We start from the raw sequence: 18,826 nt of genomic DNA on the forward strand, positions 1-18,826 counted from the left end.
CAATTCATATTCAAGGAAGTGAAGACTAAACCCCAAGAATTTACAGTGTTCTAATAATATCAAGAATATAATTACTCTCCATTTCTTTTGTATTTAGGATGCTTGTGAGGAAATTTTCCTTTCAGGGAAACATGAGATCAGGCTCCTATGTTTATTGTAGAATTGTTGTATTTGGCTTAAATAGTACAGATTAGAGCTGATTACAGATGTTGACACTTCATCTATCCAAATTGCAAGTATGGTTCCTTAAGCATTTACTGCTACCCCAGTTCATTTAACCTTGGAAACCTAACAATAGACTAGGATATTAATAAATATGTACGAGAGGGCCAATAGACCTAAATTCTCTTGCAAAAATTAAGGTAGACCAGTAACAATTCTGCATCCTAACTTTTCCTTGTATCCCTCAATTGGAAGAAGGTTGATTTCATTTCAGTGATTTGGATGAAGACAAAAGGCTTTGAGATTGCTGCAACTGCATATTTTAAGAAATCTATACGGCAAAGAAAAACTAACTTCCAAATGTTATATTCCTTCTTAGGGACTGTGCACCTTTTTGAAGTGAAATCAGATCTGAGCAATATTCCTTGATTTATTCTCATATTTCTATATGAGAACTGCTCCAAAAATAATGCCTCCTATTTTATTATGTTGGCCTATGACGTCAGAGGATGATGTTAGTGGTATGGCAGTAGAGGTTGAACCTTCCTGACAGTATTCCATCACATTCTGTTGCTCCATGACAAATGGCAGTAGAGGGGTCTCTGACAAAATGGTATCTGACCAAACAGTGAATATGAGCACAGTGAGACAGTGGCGACAGTGACAGTGGGGCATTTCCTCTGGTGCAGATATTTACGAGCATGTCATGCAGGCTCTTGTTCATCACTGGCAAAAATCTATAGCTAATGGTGTTTATTATATGGTGTTGAAGAATAGTGTTTTGTAGCTGAGAATTTTCTCTGTCAGACAGTGTTATTGTGCAGTCTGCATCTGTTATAATTTCCATGGAAATAAATAGGAGGCATCACTTTTGGATAAAGTAATTTTGACCTACATATCTTAACAGAGGGTTTGACTATGCTGTGACCTGCTCTCTCCCTGTGAAAAGATGTGCTTTTTAGTTTTGTGTGCACACTTTGTCCCCTTTTGCTTACTCAGTGGACTACTGACAGGATAATCCTTTGATGTTCAGGTCACATGCCAGGTTTTCTTCATCCCCTCTGCCTCCAAAGGGCCTGTGTAAACAAATTGAAGTGCTTATACAACAACCTGCATTTATGGTCACTGTTGCAAGTGAAGATAAGAAATAAGGAAGAGGTTAGGCAATTGTGACACCTCACTTCATCTTCTTGAATCCTTTGTCCTCACTTTTGTTCGTCTTTCCCATCTCCCTGGCCCCTATGACACATCTCTGTCTTGTTGCTTGGTAACCTCCCAGCACTGCTGTGCACGCTGGCATAAGCTGCTCCACGCTCCCGCTTCCTCCTCAAAACACTGAGAGACAGCCGAAAATCGGATGAGATTTTCTTCTCCCTGCTTTTGACAGACAAATCAAATTCTGAGTAAAAGCTGAAAGCTGTGTTAGAGGGTAAATGCTCAACTAAGAAAAAGAAATAGGCAAAGATGCACATTTAGTAACAACTTATTAGCAACACGGGACTTCAGTCACTGCAGACAGTTCATAAAAAAACAGCTACTGTAAAAATAAATTAACAAATGATAAAAAAAAAGGAAAAAAGAAAAAAACATAGGGGTAGAGAGAGAACAAAATTATTATTGCTTGCATAACACAAGAGGCTAAAGATCCTGCTGGATGTGAAGCCCCATTAAGTTAGCTATTATATAACACAAATAAAGGAAGTCTTATCCTGAAGAGGCAGAAGTCTGAACAGATTGACTGAATACTTTAAGGATCAGGATGTCATCTTGCTGCAGGACACTGTATCTCCCCTTCTTTTCTCCCAAATAAAATGACAGCTCTTGGTGCATTTTATGTCTGTTATTAGTATTCATATTATTATAGAAGATTGCAGATGAGTACATTTCTTCTGAGGAATGCTTTCACATCAAATATTTAACAGGAAAATGGAAGGACTGAGACACCTGTAGGCTGAAGTGAGATTTCAACACTCTGAGGAGCTTCAGTGTTGAAATTGGACATATTAGGTGGGGGATGCTTTCAGATATCAATCAGATCCAGATCTGCAGGAAAGCACTGTGTTGGAATAAGGTACTTCAGGTGAATGTTTTATCTTTTCAACTTGAAGTTGTTCTTTTTATTGTTAGGAGAGAGAAAAGTGGAAAGGAAGGGATACAAATATTCTTGCAATTTACTAAATAGAAGTTTAGATTCATACGCATTTTGTGCCTTTTTAGATGCCTTAGAGCATCTAAGGAAAAAAAAAATAGGAAATTTAGGTTAGATGTTAGGAAAAATTTCTTTACTGAGAGAGTGGTGAGGCACTGGCACCGGCTTCCCAGAGAGGTTGTGGATGCCCCATCCCTAGAGGTGTTCAAGGCCAGGTTGGATGGAGCCCAGGGCAGCCTGATCTGGCAGGTGGCAACTGTGCCCACAGCAGGGGGTTGTAGGTTGATAATCATAGAAGTCTCTTCCAACCCAAACTATTCTATGATTCTATGATTTGAGACATTCACGTGGAGTTGGGAGAAAAAATGAAGGACCTTGCATCTGGATCTGGCTATGTGACAGGTGCTTTCTCTCACTCTCCTTCTACCACAGAAGAGAGAGTGAAACTAGGACAAAGTAGCTCATGGGTTGAGATAAAGACAGGAATATCACTCATAAAGACCCCATTTGTGGAACACCAATTTAATTTACTGCCACATAAGTAAGATTTGTATCATGAGAACTAAAGCATCTCCCCCCCAAGCCCTTTTATTCCCATGCCCAAGGACCACCTTCACCCCAGACTCTCACCAAGTGGTGCAGGGAATGGGACAGGATTACATGGGATGAGGGTTGCGTTCAGCCAACCCCAGCCCCTCTTGGCTGCTCCTTCCTCCTTACACAGTGCCCTGCTCCACTGAGCCCTGCCCTGGGCAGCAGCCCTTTAGGAACACCATGCTTCCCTGGGGCTCCCCATGGCCACAGCTCATTCAGGAAACGTCCCCTTCCGGCTGCACCGTGGGCCCTCCCCAGGATGCAGGTGGGGATCTGCTTCAGGTGGATCTGCAGGCCTGGAACCCCAGCCTATGCACAAAGAGGCCCAGCACCTGGGACAGGCAGTGTTATGCAGTGCTATGGAAGGGCCTTCACCTAGCATCCAGTGAGGTTACACAAATATGTACCAGATATCTGCATTTCAGCAGCTAAACTGCTTCTCTGGAGTTTGCTCTATATTAAGAACAAGCTACCTCAAAAGTAAGACACAGAGAAGCTGATGAATCACCGGGGTTCTGTCAGTGAGTGAAGGACCAAGTCATTTGTATTCACTTCCTTGATCTGAAGAGATACGGAGTTGTACTTTCATTGCCCTCATAATTTTCATACACTGCATAGACTGTTTTTTAGGGTAATTTATCCTTTTTCTTTCCCTGCCCTCTTTTATCTTTTATTTTGTGAAGAATACACATATGCGAACACTAACAGTGAACGGGACTTTTATCTTCTCACAAAATAATAAAAGAACGTGAGGCACAGGAAAGAAAGACAAATAATATTGTTTTTGTAGTCTTTTGATTAAAATCATTGACAGCAACTTCACTTGAGGAAAGCTGTATTTTACGGAATACCTGTCTAAACACCATATGTTTATAGTCTATTTCCCTCTAAGTTTCTACATTTTTCTAAAAAATAAGCTTTTATTGTTTCAAACTGTTTCTGTATTGCATGACACTAATTCTAGGTGGCACCATGGGAATGTCATAAAAGGTGAGGAAAGACCAAAAATGCAAGAGTATAAAAATGATTCCTCTTCTTTCAGAGAAGTGAAGTGATTCATATATCATCAATTATTACTCTGCAGGATTTTTGGCTTAAGGAGAAAAAACCTCCTTTTTGGAACATATGGGTGAGTCAAACTGCAATGGGAAGAAAGAACATGTCTCAGTAATTTAGTTTCAATTGCTCATTTGTATCAATAAAAAAAAATCTACTGTAAACAATGCAGTTTTTTTTCTAATACTGATGCACTGGAATAGCTGTAGATGTCTGCATGCATAGACAGCAGGGTCTGTCTGATACATGCAATTTATGCTTTCATGTTTTTGCTAGGAACAGTGCAAGTCTTATTAAATTCTTCTCCATTAACTTAATGGAAAAAAAATAATGCCTTCCTAGTTTATTTTTTTAAAGCGAAATATGATGTGCAAGGATAAAGTCACTCTGACTGCAGACTGCAGTGGGATAAGAATAAATAGCCGTACATATCACCCCACTGAATTTCCTGCCGTATTCAAGAAGTTCTACACTGACAAAAACAAGCATTAATATGGGCCGACAAGCTGATGGAGAAGGATTTGTGCAGACACAAATAACATCATGAGTAGCTCTGTACTCTGTTAGTCTTCTCAGATTACATTTTTCATCTGAAGAATTTTCCTATTATCTGTGTAGCAAAATGTATTCTACACAACCAGACTTATTCTACATTAAAATCCCAAACAATGAAATGAAATATTTTTTCTTTTTCTGAAGGTTCTTTCTTATACTTGACTGAAAAAAAAAATGGAAGGAGAAAGTGAACTTTTGATATCTCTGGAAAATATTTGCAAGCAAAAAAGAAGTTAATTATTTTCCTCTGTATGCACTGAGAATAAGACAAACTGGCTAATTACATTTTTGAAGACTTGTTGCTTCTAAAGTCAGTGGCAACAATCTCCAGACATAAAAAGTAGGACATATTGGTTCAGAAAACTAACTGTTTAATCCTCGATTTTGTTTTCAACTGCAGCTAACATGGATGAATAGGAGCAAATATGATCAGAGCAAGCAGCTGTATTCAAGACACTTCTTTCGTGAATACTCCTATTCATCATATTCAGTAATCCTCAATGGTTATCTCCTCTATTTGCCCAGTGTCCCTGTAAACCAATGAAACATTCTTCCACTCACTGATTTTCTTTCTCAAGGGATTTCACAGATCTGCTACCTATTCTGTGAAGAGCTAGTACATACTTGAAACTGCTCTTTGTCCCTTTAAATTCTCAGAATATTTATATTGCCTTAATAATGTTTTCTTCAGTGAACAGAAGGTTATTTTAGTGAGTTTTTGTATAAGTTGTTGCTTTAATTCATATTTTTTTCTCCTTCTGTAAGATGTAACTCAGTAGTTCTTGCAAGACTTTGCCTATGTACTAGAAAAGTAAACAATGGAAAAACAGAAGACAGAAGGAGATGTTAGGTCTGAGATACTAGATTTACCCTATAAAAAGTACATTTCATAGATACATTAAGCTGTTTTTTAGAGCACAATAGAATCATATTGACATACGAACTATTACTGTTTGGTTTGAATTCAGAGTGGTGGTGTTCTGATTTTTCTAGTACAATTCTTCAGCAAAAATAAGTAAATAGGCAAGTCTACACATTCATTAGAAAATGAAAAGAAAAAAGCTGAATTTAAGCCTACTCCATAGAACATAAAAATTAGTATACTTGAAATATATATTTTTTTGTTTTGTTTTGTTAGGTAAAAAATAATAGTTCACTTCTGAGCTTTTTTCTTATGAACAACACTATGGCATTGTGCTAAATGTTATTCATTACAAAATCTATCTCCCTTCTCTTCATCAATAGCCAATTTCCAGTTTTCCTAGGTAATGCAGATGACACATTGTATGCTGTGGTCACCCTAAAGGAGGGCAGCATTTGCCAACAGTTATCCCAAGGCAGTAGCTAAAATACTGAAAATTTTCAATATTTGGGAAAGGAAACTGGATATTTCTGATTGAGTAACGGAATGCAGACTGGTGTGAATGCTGCATTATTCAGGTGGAGTTTAAAACTAGTTTGCTACAAATGATCTTTATATCTGCACACATATATCATGAAATCGTTAAGGTTGGAAAAGACCTCTAATATTGTGGGAATGGGATGTTGCTTCTGCATGTAGAACTAACAAGATACGTACTTTATTTCATGATCTCTTTATTGATACTAATAATTCTTTCTGGGGTTCACTTAATTTCATTGAAAGGGGGGTCTCTGATTGTTTTCATCAACTGTCCTTTAGATACTGATGCATGCTTAGTAAGTAGATGAAGTAATTAATAAGTACCAAGACCACAGCTTCTGTATTTTAGACTAAAAGCATATTGTAAGGTTATTCTGTTTTGCTAAGAGGCCCTCAGCAAAAGAATAGCAGGTTTATCAAATATCAAAGAAGCCAGGGCCTCCACACAAGGCCAAATTGTCTCACTCTAGGATTGGGGGAGGGATACAACAGGCAGGCCTCAGGATGCTTCCCTCTATCCTCCTTCTGCACTTATCTTTATCCAAGAATCAACAGCTGTCCAGAAATAATGACTGGGTGCTGAGTAAGCAAGAGTTAGAAGTTAATTAATTAGCAATATACATGCTTAGCTAGCAACAATTTATGTTCAACCAGTATCTGTATGTTTAGTTGAGCGTCGGGAAGATTGTGAACCTGAAGTACTCAGCCAATGAGGAATCAGGGGAGAAAAAGATAAGCGTCGAGCAATATGGCATAAAATATGTAACACTGCTTTCTGCAGGCACGCCTGCTTGCAGGACGCCCACCACTGCAATTGTAAATAAAATCTGCTTTTATCAGAGATACCGTCCTGATCAATTATTCGGATATTTCCAACAATATCATCTAGTCCAACCATCCACCTACCACCAATATTCCCTACTAGAATATCGCCACTTGGCATTAGTCATCAGAACTCAATAGCCTCTGGAACAATAAAAATCGATGGGCAAGAATTTGATTCATATCTATTCTATTTTTTCCCTTTTAACTATAATTTGTTTTCCTTTCATCTTTCAGCTTTTCTTTCCTTGCCACATCTGATTCCCCATAGGAAAAAAACCAATTCCAAGAATATTCTTGTCAGACACATTTCCGATGTTCAGCTAATTTTAAAATTAAGCAAAACTCCTTCCTCCTCATCGAAGAAACGATGACTTTCTATTTCAACAACTCATTCTGGACTACAAAACCAGATGAATTGCTCTCTACTACATCAGTGAATCTATTCTTGATCAGAACGTAGCAATCATTGAATACATTATGTACAATGACATCAAGAGAGAACTGTTCTTCATTCTGTCCAGTAAAGCATTTTGGAACACCTATTTTCTCTCTTGAAAATGTTTATGATGACTGTCAAAGAAGTTAGTGCTGAAAGAGCACTACAAGTTACCCTGCTTGGCCACCTGTTGAAAAAGAAATATGCTGAGACAGTTCCAGGTGTCAGCTCTTACCAGGAATGTTACACATCTCCCTGTCCATAGGGAAATTTTTTACCAATTGAAATGTCTTCCATTTGGGGGAAAGCAAAGCAGAAAGGGAATTGCTCTAGTTTGTCTAAGCTTTCTCTTATGGCTAAGTGTCCTTTGCAGAATACATTTCACAGAAAATACAAGAAGTAAATCTGAGTATTGGTGTTGGGGAACGCCCCAAGTTTCCCCAAAAGGGTTGCCCTACCGGTACTCGCTTGGGGAACGCAAGATCAACTCAATATGAGATGCATCCACTTTATTGTAGCAACACACCATCTTATATAGCATACATGCTTCCAGGCATACAAGCTCTATGCAACCAAGCGTATAAGAGAACAATACCATTACCCAGGCTAATTTCGTGTACAGTACATATTGCTAAGTACAGAACTCTATGACTACTAGAAACACCACATTCCATGAAAGTATAACTTGCCTCTTTCATCTAAGATTACATCGTAAATCATTAGTAAATCATTAGCTATGTGCTCCCAAGCACACCACTTCTCAACATATTGGTGTATTTAAAGGGAACAATGTAGTCTTCATTCACAGCAAGTAGAAATCATATACTTTCAGCCTGAGTTACCATAAGAAATGAGAATGGAAAGCTTTCTGAATACTGATTTTTACACCTTGTATTTTATTGTCTATGTTAATGAATTGTCACTGTTTCAAGTGCGACAGGACAAGGGAGCCCTTTTCTCCCCTTCTGGGGAGGGGGAAAGAAAAACGATCCAATTACTGTAAGGAGAGATAACAAATTTACTACAAATGGTAAACAAATGTAAGATAATGATAAGAAAGTTGCGATTAATAACTCGAATGGGAGAGAGAGGAAGGCCACAACCGTGCTTCTGCTTGCTGCACTGCTGGGACCCGGAAGAAGCCCATTACCCAGAAATGGAGATCATGTGGAGGCTCTTGGGAAATGTAGTACATCTTAGTGCATCTTCCTCTAAGTTTCTGTGATCTAGCACAAATGCAGATGTCTGTACTTAATCAGATGAATCCCACTCTCTATATTGATCAACACTTTGGACAACACTTTGTATGTAGAATGTAGAAGAAGAATTGCCACTGAGTTCTAGCTTTTAAGGTGAAACAGGGTAATATGTTTTCCTCACAAATAGATGACAAAGAAAGGTTGGCAATACCTGACCTTGGGGAATTCAACTAGCTGCTGGTGTTGACATTAGTCTGTGCAAATAACCGTGGTTGTGATTCACTGAATGACTTGAAATAGAAAAGAAGAAAAATTTCAATTGATTTGAAACAACATCATTCATTTCTAAATGCTAGCTAAATTACTGCCAAATAAGCAATTTTCTCTTTTCTCAGTTAATTATTTTTTTTAATGAAAACATTCTCAAACCTAGCTAACCTCAGAATTTCACTACATATTTTTTCTTGAAAAAATGATATACAAGGAGAGTAAATCGACTCAGTGCTTTCTCTGGGTAGATAATAAATTCTGTCTGAAATACTAGTCTCTGAGTTTTAATTGTGATGCTTATTTTCGTACTGAAAAATGCCATTTCTTTTTTAAATTTTGTGAGAAAAGATTGTTTATGATCCAAGGCATGGAATCTACTGGACGGTATTAATATTGTATAGGGATGGCTGAATAAAGACATAAATCAGTTGCTTAGAAAGATCAGTTGAACAACTGAATATACTTAGAATATTTTTCTGGCAAATTTATGTTTTAATAGTTTTTATTGCACTGTAAGACAATAAAACTTGGACAGCTGTCACAAGTAGCCACAAGAAATTCAAAGTATAGACAGAATATTAAGAATTTTTGTTTGTTTGTTTGATTTTTCTACAAGAAGTAGTGAGTACATCTTGTCAAAGAAAACATTGTCTGAATTAATCCCACTTAGTGATAATTTTTCAACTTTTGATTATTTCCCAACATGTGATTATTTCTTGACTATTTCTCAGCTCTTCCGTGGCGAGTTTGTGGCTTAAATCAGCTCTCAAAGACATATCTTCCTCTCATTTTGCAGAATGCTCCCATTTTACATGTGAAAAACTGAATCTCTTATGTGTTTCTCAGAGTAAGGCAGCAAATAGATGTCTAAATTTAATTAATTAGCCCATGCCTTAATTACTAGTCAAAATTATACAAGTCTTAGAAAAGCTATAAAACTTACGCAAGGAAATATACTAAGTGATTTTGATATATGGTTGGTAGCTTTGACTTAGTTGTATTGATTGCATTGATAAAGCAAGCAATAAAAAAAAAAAAGAAATCTAACAAAACAGATAATAAAGAAGAAGAAAATTAGTAATACAAAAAATTTCATTAGGAAATCAACTATTAGATGTAGCTTATCACTTCATATGAAGTGTTCCAGAAAAATATTCTTGCAAATCAGAGAAAGTATAATTAGTTTGTATATTAAGGCTTAGCTTCCAGTGATGAGATATACAGAACTGTGGAATGATCTTAGGAGGAACATGATAGAAAAATTATTGCTTGAAAAATTTTGAGCTGAGGCTAGACAGATGTTGAGGAAAATATATTGTGAAGAGCTGTATTTCCTTAAAAGGGAGATAGACTAGCTGACCTACAAGGTCTCTCTCCCATCTCTGTCTTCACTGGTTATATTTACAGTTTCCCTTTCCTTTTTCTCCCTCTTTCTCCCTTTCTCTGATATATATTTGAAGGATATAAATATATAGATGCTTCATGGATACAGCAAAAAATCCTACTGCCAGCTAGAGGAAAAACACTCGTATTTTACCATCATGCTGTGCACCCAGTTGAGACAGAAAGACAGAAATACATCAGTTTGTGAAGTTGAGAGGGAACAAAAGCATAAGGAAATGTTCTGTTTTTAAAGAAAACCTCTCAGAAATGTTTCCAAAATTGAGCGTGGAAAAATGAAAAAGAGATATCATGGCAAGTTTAACAGTGTTGAAGAGGCCTAAAACCTCTCTCTTTTCCATTCCTTAAGCTATTTTCTGCAATACAAAGTCAGCTATCAGAAAGGATGGAAGTTCAGCTGGTGAGTTTGCTATCAGGAATAAGAAGAGAAATTAACTAGAATGGTTGGTTGCTTTTTGTTTTCCTCAAGAATTGAAATGCAAATATTACTTGGAAATAATTATTACTATTTGATATCTTTCATTACAGAAATCTTAAAATATATTTTGGTATCACTGGGCATATGCAGACTGTAGTGCATAGCCAAGAAAATTGCATGGCATCAGGGTGTGATAATTCAGTGTCAGACAGATGGAAATCTTGTATCATGGCTATTGACTCTTACCAAATACACAAGCCACTAATAAACACCACTATTCCCAATGAGAAGGGAAGGACTGGGATGCCCTATTATTTCAAAAAAGAGCTCTTCAAGTAAATAAGTCTGTGGTGAATGTTATGTACATCACTACAGTTTATGATTACAAGGTTACACTACTTGATGTCTGCTTATCATCTCTACAAGAGAGCTAAAAAAAGATCTAAAAGTATGTTTGCAGTATAACCAGGCTCCTGTTATCATTTCTCTGAATCTGTACCACTCAATTAAAGCTCTTCATACCACTGGAGTCCCATAATACTTCAGAAAGAGTCTTGTAAGTAAGTGAAAACACCATTATTTTTCAAAACACACTTGCATTTATGTTCCTGCAGTTGGCAGAAATGTGACTGCTGGCTGGTGGATGAAAATAGATGACCCCTGATGGCTGTTAGTGTGTAATTAGACTGCTTATAATTATAACAATAAAATTTACATTTTCGTAAAGCAATAACATTTTGATTATGAAGATGCTAAGCATTTTATTTATGTATCATTGTCCCTGATAAGCAACTATCATGTGGTAGGAGGATTTCAAATACTTTTCATTTGACAAATTGAAGACACTCCACCCTACAACTAATTATTCATAGCTCTCTGAACTGAACATTTTGTTGGGAAGGTGTAAGAGGTTATTATTTTTTGCACCTTTGCCTCAAAGCTTGCTGAGGAACACAGATGGACAAGTCCAGGCAAGTCCTGGTCAAAGTTGGAAAAATCTTTTGTCTGAAGATTTGCAGGCCAGGGGCAAGGAGAGAGAGATAAGTAGCAGCTTAATGGCCGGGAAGTGGTCTTTTGTGTGGGCTCATCTCGAGGGAGACAGCCATCTCAGGGGTCCTGCACATGACTCTTACCTAAGCGCCCAGGAATGCCACGATGGCAGAAGAAGAAGGATAAAAAGGGGACGTACAACCAAGAGGTGAGGTCTCTGACATCAGATTCCTCGTGCCGTGCTACCTGCCTGCTGCCCGCTTGGTCCCTTTTTCTCCTGGACTCCCTGCTTGCTGCCCGCTTGGTCCCTTTTTCTCCTGGACTCCCTGCTTGCTGCCTAAGGACGTCCACTCTGCTGCTGCCTTCTCCTGCACTCCAGCTCCTGTATCGGCCTCGGACCATTGAAACAGCATGCAATGGCACGCTGCTGGATCTTTGGTGGTGACTATCCCCGCTTCACATCATTCTTGCTCTTTCCTATCGCCCGCTTTCCCTTCCCCATCACCTTAATTCGTAATAATCGTCAGCCTTCCCTTCCCCATCTCCCTCCATGATTGCCTAGGATCTGTAATAAATTGGTCGGACCGACATTTGAACTGTTGTTTCTTAATCTCACGTCTGGTATACATATATCAAGGAATTTCCTCTCACTCTGATAATCGGAGCGAGACAGGAGGGCTGTGTGTTCTTGTTGCTTCCATAGAAATTGCATGTATCTGTAACTACTTGCACTCAGTGAAGTCCTTTCTGATATTGGCTGAAGTTCCTAGTAAAATGTTAGATTTAAAAAAATTTTTTTTTACATACAATCAGTTGTACTTTAGTTTCTAGAACCATGAGGATGACTCAGATGACGTTCTAACAGCCTCGTAGGGTTTTAGCTCAGCTACCCAAACTGGAGTATACTGGCTTATGAAGGAGAACCTACAGGAGACCTGTATTTTTCTGGGGAAACAAGCAGGTTATGCGAGTGCAGAAATGTGGCTGCAACACTGGTGTCCTAAGAAATATTCAACCATGAGAAAAGGAAAAAAAAATGTCCCAGTATGCATGTATAGTCTGGTAAAAAACTGAAGCTATTCAATTTTCCTAAACTTGGTGATAAGAATGTGTTTTATTTCCAGAGAAGAAAAAAAGCTGTCCCAAATTTTTCTAGCTTTCCTAGTGTAAGAGCCAAGTCACCTCAGATACCTTGAGCTTCACTTAGCCCGAATAGGCGGTGCTGGTATGGAGATAATCTTATTTTCAAAAGCATGGTACTGCGGCTCAAATCCCAGGCAAAGTGTGGTTACCTTTGTTTGCAAAGGATGGTATAAAATTGCCAAAATAAGATCTCCAAAAACTGCATTATTAAAATGCTTTCAATGTTTCTTCACAGTGACTAGGCACAAGCTTTTTTTTTATTGTTGTTGTTTTACAGTGTATATAACTCTCCAGTGCTGACAGAATTTCTTTCATTCTTGAAAATGAATCGTTGCAATAAGAAATTAAATTTCTGCATTTTAACCTACTAAGATTCACAAATAAGAAACATTGAATTTACCAGCCCACAAACCATTGTGACTGTGGTTCATCTACAGAAGATGTATAAATATTAAGGCCTAGCTTATTAAGCACATTTGGAAATTGGCTGAATTGCTTGATTTGGTAAAAAATTACATGCTACATTTAATCAGCCCTCCTTTAAGGAACAAATGTCATTAAACACCACTTAATTAGCTGTTCCTACATCCCCACTGTGTGAAAAATTGTATCCTTGATGACTACAAAACATTTTTAAGGTCAAATGTGGTGAATAAAAATATCATTGAATGCCCTCTGGTAATAGTCTACATAAAAGTGCAGCTCATTTACATTAATTGAAAAGATTAGTTCTGTATCATTGTTAATCAGAACCTGATGTCTATACTGTACAGATGGAGAAGACCTTCTATAGTTTAGCTTAACTTTTCCCTTAGTTGTTTTTTCAGACAGTTGTCACGATGTGAAAACACATTCTTGCTCTATTAAATAAAGACTTCTCTTTTACTACACCAGAGTCCAAGTCTGGAGAGGGGAGAAGTGGACAATAAAAAGATAGACATTAATTGTCTTGGAAAATGAGGAATTTTCTTCTCCCCCTTTTTTTTTTTTTTTTCTCTGAAACTAATACGATTTCTCCTTCCATGACTGCCTGGGATCTGATGTCTAACTCATTCTTCACCACTCATCCACTAAAACCTTTTCTGCCTATTTACTTACTCCCTTCTTGCTTCTCCCCGCCACTGTGCCATGTGCAATGCTGTCTGCCTGAGACTCCAACTTATTTCACCTCTGAGTATAACTCCTTTTTAAAAAATGTGTGTCAAGAGACAGGTTGTTTGGCAAGCTCCAGTGAAACAGCTGATTAATCTGCATCACTGGTGCAATCCTCTGATGTATAAATCAAAAGAGAAAAGAAAGAGGTGAGATACTGAGATCAAATTTTATTTTTAGGTAGGAAGCTATGGCAGGTGTTGTGCTTGTGACAAGGATTTCATCTGCTTACTGAGAAAACTGTGGGAGGGAAGTCAGTGTGATCCCTGGCAAAAACTGTAGCATAGATCCTGGCAGCCTTGCAGACAGTCAGATTTCCTTAGCTAGTAGGAAATTTTAAGTATTACCTGAACTATGTACCGATCCAAAGTTTCCTTGAGATAGCTGGTTTCACAGGATGCACAGAAAATGACCATTTCTTTTCTGGATATATTCCTAGAGATATAACCTCTAGGACACTGAGTTTGTCAAAGTTATTCAATGGAATAATTTTTCCTAATGAGAGATACTCAGTGGCTTAATTTCTCTCTTGAGTCAGGGGTAGATGAAAAGTTGGGAAGAATGATTTTATTCCACATTCATGTCTCCTGTAATTTGTGGATCTATTGGAAATTTTCTAGTCTTGGTAGTAAAACCAAACAATTAGCAACCAGCCAAACAAAAAGAAGACACCAACCAAACAGACCAAGGAAGGTGATCCTACACCTCCAATCTGAGCTGGTGTGACCTCACTTGGAGTACTGTGTCCAGATGTGGAGACCTCAGTACAGGAGAGACATAGACCTGTTGGAGCATGTCCAGAGGAGGACCACATAAACGATCCATGGGGTGGAACATCTCGCCCACGAGGACAAGCTGAGAGAACTGGGGCTGTTCAGCATGGGGAAGAGAAGGATCCAGGGAGACTTGAGTGGCCTTTCAGTATCTAAATGGAAGGCTATAAGAAAGAAGGAGACAGAATGTTTAGAAGGGTCTGTGGTGATAGGACAAGGGGAAATTGTTTCAAACTAAAAGAGAGGAGATTGGATTGGATATAAGGAAGAAGTTTTTTACAGTAGGAGTGGTGAAGCACTGGAACAGGATGTCCAGAGAGGTGGTGGAAGGCCTGTCACTGGAGACATTCAGAGTCAGGCTGGATGAGGCTCTGAGCAACCTGATCTAGCTGAGGATGTCCCTGTTAATTCTAGGGGAGTTGGGCTAGATGACCTTTGAAGGTCCCTTCCAACTCTAAGGATTCTGTGATTCTATGAAAATAACACAGTCCTAGTCTAACACTGCAATGCCATTATAGTACAGAGCACTTGAGGATACACTGGATCGTAAGACTTTAGTAACAGCTCTATAGAATGGAGCAGGGTTTATATCATCCTGGCTCCACGTCAGAGAGGTTCTTGTCACAGCAGCTTTTCTCAGAGGGCTCTGCCTGTCGCCTCTTCATCTCCTACCCAATAAAGGAAGCATGCCTTGCTTTGTTCCAGTAATTGACTGAAAGCATGTTTGCTATTGAACAAGTATGTCTGAGAGATTCATGTGGAAAGACTGTTTTCATTTTCAAGGTTATTCTTGGTTTGCTGTTGTTTTTTATTTTCTTTGAAATTTTGACAATTTCTGTGTCTGGGAGGAAGTATTGAGTGTTTTGTTACGGACAATCTTTTGTAGTTGCAAATGGTATATGGCTCTCTTGGGATCTTCAAAATACGGTTTTGTGGCACAGTTTCATTTTCACTGTTGTAACTTTTCATAATTTCTTCAGCTTTAAGCAGAGTTAAAGCACACAGGTTAAAGAAAAAGTACACTCCATTTTAAATGCTTAGGGTGTATAAATTTAATTGCAACCTCTGGAAAAAGAACAGCAACAACAGCAAAAAAGCAGGTACAAAGAGGTACAAATTCAGAACTTGGAATTAAAAAAACCCTTCTCTTAATAAAATCAGTGTTTTTGTAAATTAAGTTCCGATCATGAAAAAAAGTTCCTCTTTTTTAGTTATTTTTCTATTTTGTGGCAGTGCACAACTGATTGCACTAAGCATTCTTACAAATATGTAAAACAAAAATAAATTTCACTGGATTTTCAAAGGCAGAGCAAGGTTTAGTGCTCATGGTTCGATTGAGAGCTAAAAAGTAATATTCAGTTTAGATCTAGATGTAATGCCTTAAGTTTGCAGTGATAAAAAATAAAAGTATTTCTGAAGGGGAAATGTAAGAGTTGAATGGAGGGAGACAAATTATGTGATGCGAATATTATTTTTATATACATATTACAGTATAATAAATGTCATAAACATAAATATATTTTTATATTTCAACAATGCTGAAGGAGACAGTTTATAGAAAAACAAAACATTCATAAGTACATGAACAGAGGCCACACTCTCTGTTGCTCTCCTGGTGCTCTGCTTTATTTTGTTTGTTTTGTCCTTTCTACTGACATCATTTTTGTCCTTGCCTCTGTCAGCGTTGCAAGCTTAGTGTGAGTACTGCAAACAAGCATAAGCTTCATGCAGTAAATTTTGTACATTTGCAGTACACTATAGCTTTTTTGTTGTTTTATTTTTTAAGTATCATAGAATCATAGAATCATTTGAGTTGGAAGGGACCCTTAAAGGTCATCTAGTCCAACTCCCCTGCAATCAACAAGGACACCTACAGCTAGATCAGGTTGCTCAGAGCCCCATCAAGCCTGATCTTGATTGTCTCCAGGGATGGGGCATTCACCACCTCTCTGGGCAACCTGTTCCAGTGCCTCACCACCCTTATTGTAAAAACTTTATATGCCATCTAAATTTCCCAACATAAAAACACTTAAAGCAGAAATGACTTTAACAAAGTTCTGCCCCGTTGTGCTGTGCAAACCCATTAGTCTTTCGTTGTGCAGTATCAAAATTTCATAGACACATTCTTCTTATGCAATATAAGATAATGTGGTACAATTGCTTGTGATTTCAAATACATATGCAAGTGTGTATGCACAGTGTTTTCAGTGTTATCCAGATGCGTTCTTCTGTTTTGGATCTCATCCATATGGAAATGTTCTGATGGAAATGTTCAAGATTCTCCTAATCTTTTTGACAGTCTGTTCTCAAAAGAAATTTTTACTAGAAGAAATATTTGACTTGTACATTGACAGGTTCCTTAATCAAATAAAAATATTCTGTAGACTTTATCTTCGCTATTATAGTTTTTCTTAAATTTACAGACCTTCCTTCCTTCTGCATCAGATTATTTAATGAAATGGAGCCTAAAGATGTTTTTAACTCTTGTACAGTCTGGAATTTCCTTCCCGGGCTGTCTCCTGCTTTCCAGCATTATCTTCTGCTGTCAGGCTCTGGTTTATTTGGAACACAGACTAGGAACCAGTGCTTACAGGGACTTTATGAACAAAGATGAAAAATTTCTAAAAAGACAAACACAAAATTAGCAGTATCCTATCTATGTCTCTGAGGAGAATAGTGAGTGCAATATGCATCAAGTATTTCTCATTCTCATAAACTTTCATCCCTCTTCATCGTCGCCCTCCACTAAGATTAACTTTATGTATTTATTTTTTTAAATGAGTTGGAACATGCAATTGATTTAACACAGTCTTTCAATATGTGTGTGTATGTGTCTGTTTGCCTGTGTATCATCATAATCAGGAGCCAAACCTTCTACTAATTATGGCTGAATCAGGTTGTTGAAAGTTACGAACATACGATGTGATTGAAATTAAGCATTAGACATTCAGTGATCGCTAAAGTTATACTTGCCAGTCTGTTCAGAATATGCCTGACATGGAACAGAGGAAAAAGTATGGTATTTTGCCACAGGCTGCTCTAGACTCTGTATGTATAAATAGCAAAGGTATGCACGGTCACAGTCTGTATTTGGAAGCGGTGTCTGGAAAGTTTGCATTTTGTCCCTGGCAGCCAGAAGTCCAAATTAAAGAACAAATACAGCAAGACATTCTGACTACTTGGGTGCATGAACTGTAGGTACCAAGATACAATTGCATAAACCTGCCGACAGTAGTGTTTCCAAGACACTATTATTCCTGATGCATGACTCACAGCTGGGGCAAAGCAAGACAATCTCCTACAGGAGATTCCCAATCTCCCCATTCAGTAATGAGGAATACTGTGAACATGGACTTTTGAAAAAAAAAAAATACATAAATGTGCACCATACACATTAATCTCCCGTGTGGATGCTGTATTTCACTGAGGCTGTCTACTGGTCTATTAGGTGACTATCATCTCTAATAATTAGCTAATAATTTGCTTACTTGTAGTGCCTTTCTGAATAATGCTGTTTTTTGAAAGAGCCTGCAGATTTGCCAGTGTATGCCAGCAGAAGACATCTTTTAGCTGGTTTGTCTTTAAGGCCCCTGGAAGGCCCTTTACTCTGATGCTGGTGAGTTCCCTCATGAACAATAGAGCTGAACAGGGCTGTGAGACCTTAGAAAATAATGTTTTGTCACTCCAGCTCCAGGACATTTTGCTTTGAAAAAGAGACCCAAAACAAAACCAAGCCCCCTTTCCTCTCAAAATAAAGAAATGTGACCTTCTGTCTCATTGTTGTGGCTGACCAGTGGGTATCAGGAAAACTCTTATAATTAATTTTTCTCGTCGTAATCCAACTGACTCTTCCTTCTAAATTATACTTGTACTGTTCTGGAGGGCAGTTGCTGTGTAATCTTTCTATAGAAAATCTTTTACAGAGCAAACAGTGGATTTATTTTTCTTTCATGTTAAGAGATGTAGTAGATTTGAAGACTGATTTATTTTGTCTGTATTACTATGGGCAGCATCGCTTGGTCTAATGATTAAGTATTCATGTCTGAGTATAAAGTACTTTCTTTGCTCTAGATAATAACAGATTATTTTTCACTCCCGTTACATGTGAATTATGAAAGATAATTATTTCTTTAATCTCCAGCATATCTTGCTATGAAAGGGTTTATGCATTTAATTCCTCTAGTTCAGGCAAGAAGTGATCTTTTAAGACAAACTAGGATGAGTGTATACCTGCCATGAGAAAACTTTTTTCTTTTTAGATATACATTAGAAGGAAAAAATGACACTAAGATCAAACATTT

This window comes from Numida meleagris, unplaced genomic scaffold (assembly GCF_002078875.1).
Source record: "Numida meleagris isolate 19003 breed g44 Domestic line unplaced genomic scaffold, NumMel1.0 unplaced_Scaffold252, whole genome shotgun sequence".
NCBI classification, from domain to species: Eukaryota; Metazoa; Chordata; class Aves; order Galliformes; family Numididae; genus Numida; species Numida meleagris.